Source organism: Gorilla gorilla, chromosome 7 (genome assembly GCF_029281585.2).
Source record: "Gorilla gorilla gorilla isolate KB3781 chromosome 7, NHGRI_mGorGor1-v2.1_pri, whole genome shotgun sequence".
Classification (NCBI taxonomy): Eukaryota; Metazoa; Chordata; class Mammalia; order Primates; family Hominidae; genus Gorilla; species Gorilla gorilla.
Genome location: NC_073231.2, coordinates 67,601,506 through 67,607,505, shown reverse-complemented (window position 1 = coordinate 67,607,505; position 6,000 = coordinate 67,601,506). Strand labels below are relative to the sequence as shown.

At 38.5% G+C, this 6,000-nt stretch overlaps 1 long non-coding RNA gene across 1 annotated transcript in view; it reads left to right on the top strand.

Annotated features, from left to right (window-relative positions):
* The first annotated feature begins 2,424 nt into the window (after positions 1–2,424).
* Positions 2,425–6,000, top strand: part of LOC134759095 (uncharacterized) — a 53,230-nt gene continuing 49,654 nt past the window's right edge. Inside the window, exon 1 of the long non-coding RNA XR_010134984.1 lies at positions 2,425–2,860. This is a non-coding gene — a long non-coding RNA (uncharacterized lncRNA). The remainder of the gene's footprint in view (positions 2,861–6,000) is intronic.

Sequence of the window (6,000 nt, the reverse complement as noted above, 5' to 3'; positions counted from 1 at the left end):
GGATGCCGTGTGAAGACTGGAGCCACGCTGCAGAGACACAGAAGGATGTCATGTTGGGGCCAGAATCATGCTGCTGTAGTCTGATGAAGATCTGAGGCTTCCAAAGCTGGAAGAGGCAAGGAAGAGTCCTTCTCTTACAGGTTTCGGAGGTAGCATGACCTTGCTGACACCCAGAGCCTCCAGAACCACGAAGCAATACATTTCTGCTTTTTTAAGACACACAGTTGATGGTACTTTGTGATGGCAGCCCTAACAAATGAATATAATAATCTTTCTAAAGGAATCAATTTTGTTTAGTCATTAAGAGGATGGGCTTCCAAGTCAGTCAGTCAGTCAGTCATTCAGCCAATATTTTCTGAGCTCTCTGCCTTAGGCACTGAGACTACAGACAATGAAGACAGGCTGGGTCCACTTTTCACGCAGCTCACATCAAGCAGAGGAAGGCAGATAATGAACAAGCAGAACAGAATATAAAGTGAGTTCAGAATTGGTAAGTGATACCAAGAAACAAAAGTGGGACACTAGTTAAAAAGAGTTATAGTTGAGATTTTAAAGGGTGTCATGAAATGCCTCTCTGAAAAGGTAATTTGAGCAGAGATGCAAAGGGTAAAAAAGGAAATAGTCATGTGAATACCTGGCAAAATAAAATTCTGTGTAGCGGGAACACATCTGCTGTATTCCAGCAATGGACAGAAGAAGAATCTAGCAGGAGAGTCCTGAATTCAGGAGACCGTGATAGGAGATGATGTTTGAATGGCTTGTGAAACCAGGTGAGTCATGGTGGAGAATCTGGATTTTAGACTATAGCTAAAAGAAAATCACTGGAGTCTTTTAAGCACAGAGTCTATGTGACCTGTTTACATTAAAACATTTCTAATTGAAGTATTATTTTTATACTTCAATTTTATTCCCATTTATTTTTAATGGGAATGAAGATTGGAAGCAGGACAAGCAGCAACTTAGATGAGAGAGAGGATTGGCTCTGGCTAGTGTGCTAGTGAGGAGGGGTAATCAATTTATTTCCAATTTTTTTTGTCTTTTTTTTTCCTTTTTGTGGCAACAAGGTCTCTCTATATTGCCCTGGCTGGTCTAGAACTCCTGGGATCAAGCTAGTCTCCCACTTCTGCCTTCCTAAGTGCTGGGATTACACAGGTATGAGACACCATGCCTGGCTGGCCACTGTGATCAATTTAGGATTGAGTTTGGATGCAGGATTGGCTGATAAATTCAATTCAGTCCAGCTGGTGAGGGTAAATAAAAGAAGGAATCGAAGATGATTCTTTATGTTCTGATGTGCATCTCAATGGTGATGCCATTAAAGGGGATGAGAAGGAGGAGGGTTGATGGTAGAGAGAGATAGTGGAGTCAAGATTTTCATTTTGCACATGTTTAATTTATGAAGTCTGTTAACACATTTGTACAGAACTGTGGAGTATGCAGTTGTCAGAAACTTATGGGAGAGATTAGTGCTGAAGATATGACTTTGGAAATGATCTACAAATAGAAAAATGAAAGAAAGGGAAGGGTCAAAGAGTATGTCATGGACTATGCCGTCACATAGAGGTTGCAGAGGAGGAGAAACAAGTAAAAGAAGATGTAGTGAGCTTGGAGATTTAGTGGCTGACTAAGGAAAAAAGAAGAACATGAAAGCAGTATTGCACAGAAAGCTTTCTTGGTGCAACATGGACAGATTTACAAGAGAGGGGAAGTTCCTTCCAGCAGGAAGTAGTGTAAGACACCACACGGAGTGGGAGAGGAGTGTCGGAGAGGAGACTTACAAGACCAGGTGATGTAGCTCAACAGCAAGATGGGGGCCCTGTGTCAGGGAGCTGAGAAGGACAGCAGAGGCTTCAGGTCTTTTATAGCCACAGAGTTTGTCTTACCTATGACGAGCAGATATTGAGTGCACTTTTGTAGAGTATGCCAAGCAAGCAGGCTCTAAATCATAAAAAATATACTTATTTGAGCAATCGGATGTGTAAGAATTTGAGTTTGGCATCAGTGGTCCTTGATCCAAAGGTCCTTGACTGCTGTGAGGAAGTAAACATAGAGAACAGTGCAGGGGGATGTTAGGTACAGTAAGTTCCTCTTCAAAGAGTCAGCTTGTTCAGCTTCCTTGTTCTTTGTTCTCTATTTCAAAGCCTAACTTCCTCGTTCTTTGTACCTCCTTGCCCCTAGTTACATTTATCTATAACCCACATCTGTTCCCTTGGTTACCCACTCTACAACTGCCCTTCCTGCTGAAACTATTCTACCCGCCAAAACCACTCCTCCTACCACTGTAACCCACATCCCTACTCTATTTGAAATAGCCAATCGGGATTAGCTTAGATTGTGCCATCCGGCTCCAGCCAATGGGAACAGGACACAGAAGCAAGGACTAACCTCTTTAGGGATAAAAACCTCTTCCCTCGTTTGTTCGGTGTGTTCTGGCAGTGGCCAAGAGGGCAAGTGGCACCCTTCTGTGGAAGTAAATTTGCCTTGCTGAGAAATTCTTTGTTTGAGTGCTCATTTTCCTTGCGACTCCAAGCTCTTACTTCCAACAGGGAAATCTTTGACCCGTTTATGTAACAAAGGATGAGATAGAAAGACAGAAATGCTCAAGGATGGAAAGAAAAGTGAGTGAGCAAGAGAGATTAAGAGACAGAGAGTCAGAGTGTAACTTGGAAAAGTGGTGAAGAAAATCTCAGGAAAAAAGGAGCACTCCAAGACTGCTGAGGGTTCAAGAAGAGGAGGACAGAGAATTGATGCTGTATGTGCCTGAACAAGACAATTGACAACCTTGATGAGAGCAGTTTCAGTGGAATAGTCAGGGAGAGAAAACCTGGATTGGAGCATGCTAAGGAATGGAAGTAGAGATGTGAGTATCTACAACTCTTCCAAGGAAGACTTTCTAACTGTTGTAAGGTATGTTGTCTGAAGAAAAGCAGAGATATGGGCTAGTTGCTCTACAATAGCGGCAGACGTGAGAGTGCTTTTAAAACCTTTTTAAGGAGAACCATTACAGCATGCTGGTTTGGTGTTGGGGGCAAAGAGAACATCCTTTCCTTGGTTTCAGGTTTCCCAGTGAAGGGACCTTCACCAGAGGGAACTTTTGGCCTTTTGTAAGCCCTTTGCTCCTCACAATGGAGAATGAGTTAACTCGTCTATAGTGGAAACACATTGGTCCTGTTTCTCAAGCTGATGGAGTTGATCTATTAAAAGTTTGCAACACTAGGAAATTTTTTTCCCTTTTTTTCTTTCAGTGCCAGACTAGGATGAGACAGCCATCCTGGATAAGTGTTCCTACTCTAGACCTAAACTTTTCTTTAGGAAGGCTTTCCTAAGGTCTAAACTGGATCAGGAAGCAAAGAGTGTCAGCAAGCCCTTTGGCCAACAATTTAAAGATTCTCTACAGTGGATTTTCAGTAAGAATGATGAAAATCTTATTTCTATTACCCTATTTCAATCAAGTCTATCTCAATAGATTCCATACGTGGATCCATATAAAATATAAATATGTTGTGTATTGACCTGCTAAAAATGTACAAATTGGATATTGGCAAGAATGATTTGGTAGAATGGAAAGTAAACGTTGGGGATATGGGAAGGAGAATTGTAACTGGAGGAACCAAGACAATGAGTAGGCTGGACCTGCAGTATTGTATGTCCACTGCAACAGAAGAGAAAGTGAAATAGAGGGGTGCAGAGGCAGATAGAGCAGGGAGAGAGACTTGGGTTGAAATCTTGACTCCACAATTTAGCAAGCTAGACGGCTTTGGGAATCTTTCTTAATCTCTCTTTTATTTTTATTTGTAAAATGGGAATAGTAATACTTACCATAAATTTGCTGTGAAGCATACATGAGGTTTCAAATGCAAAATTCTTAGCAAAGAATCTGGTCCCTTATAATTGGTAAATAAATGATGATAATATCTGTAGTAATGTATCTGTAATAATAAGTGTATACATCAGGCAAGATGAAGTATAGAAAAGTGTGTGGGAATATATAGACATCCTTCTGGTGTCTAGCAAAGTTGTTAAATTTGTAGTTTGCACATCCATAAAGCCAGAGGAGTTTTCTAGAGATTTTGATATAAATAACTTCATGTCTTTCTTCAGTGAAAAAATCTTTTTGGTGTTTGGTGTTCAAAAAGTCTTTTTGGCATTCACTTCAGGCAGGATGAAAACTGTTCTTGCTCTTGGAAACTGAGCAACCTGGAACAGATGATTGGCCTGTTTCATACTTTTAGTTCCAGGAAAATTTAACTTCACTTGAAAATGGAAAAGTTTGTGGAAAAGTCTGAGAGCAGCTTTTTATCACAGAGTGTTTGTAGAGAGTCTGAGAACAGATACATTTTGTTTCTCCTGATTCTCTCCTTATTGATCACGCAGTTTAGACAAAAGCCCTTATCAAAGTTTCTATTAAATTGTAATGATTTTCTTCAACAATATGCAATGAAGAACTGAAGGAGAGCTTCATGACAGCTCGGTGCCTATTAGTCCACACTCCTTCTCTACTAGTGAGGCATCCCATATCAGAGATGTTAATAACATTGTCTGCCAGTTCCTTTTAAGGGAGGACACTACCCTAAGGTAAAAGGTAAAATTTATAAAATATATATATTAAAGCATTCAGTTTCATTGACACACACACACGATCTAGTGTATTTCCTGTACCATGGAGTGTTCCCTTACACCCCTTGGAAGTTAATCCCCTTTACTCCTCCTCCCCAACTACCAGGCAAATACTTTCTGATTCTATCTCCATCTATTTGTTTTGCCTGTGTTTGGATTTGGTGATATGGAATGATGAAGTATATATTCTTTGTATAAGACTTTTTTTTCCACTCCACAGAATGTTTTTGAAATTAATGTTATTTCTGATATCCACAACCTATTCCTTTTTATTGCTTATTGGCTGGCTGAAATATTATTCTTTTGTAAACTGTCTGCCCAAGTCTTTTGTCAATTACCTTATTTATTTTTTACCGGTAATCTTTAGAAGTTATTTACATATTTTGGACACAAATTTTTATCAGATATAAATATTGTGAATATATTTTCAGAGTGAGTGGCTTGTGTATTTGTTACTTTGATGGTACATTTTGATAACCACAAATTTAAAATTGTATCAAGTCTGACTTATCAATTATTTATTATAATACTAGAGAATTTGGGTCTAGTGTAAGTGATCTTTGTCTACCCTGAGAGTGAGAAGATATTGTCTGTGTTTTCTTTGAAAAGTTATATGGTTCTAACTTTTAACATTATGCCTACGATACAACTCTATTCGGCTTTATGAATGGAACAAGGTATGGTTCAAGATATATATAGATATTTAAATCAGGTTTATTGTGGTATAGTTTACATGAAATAAAATTCATCATTTTGAAGTATACTTGATAAGTTTTGACAAAAGCATACAATTCTGTAACTTCTACCACAATTGAGGTACAGAACATATTTATCAACTCAAAGTTTTCTAGTGCTCCTTTTCAATCAATTGCTTTTATTTTAAATGCTGATGTGTCTCTGTCCCTTTAGTTTTGCTCTTTCTACAATGTCATATAAATGAAATCACATAACATATAGTCTTTTCTGTCTGATTTCTTTCATATACCACAATGCATTTGACATTCCTTCATACCATTGCATGGATCAGCAGTTCATTCTTTTTATTGCTGAGTAGAATTTGAATGCATGGGTTTACCACAATTTTTTTTATTCATTCACCAATTGATGGATATTTGGGTTGCTTTTAATTTTTGCCTATTGTGAATGAGCTTCTATGAACATTTGTGTGTGGGTCTTTTGTGGATATATGTTTCCATTTCTCTACATGAATCATATGGAAATTGTATGTTACATTAATAAGAAACTGGCCAGCTGTTTTCCAAAAGTGACTGCATCATTTTGCCTTTCTATCAGCAATATATGAGATTTACTCACATCATCCCTGATACTTGGTATTTCTTAGTCTTTTTAAATGTTAGCCATTCTAGTAGGTATGCAGTGATA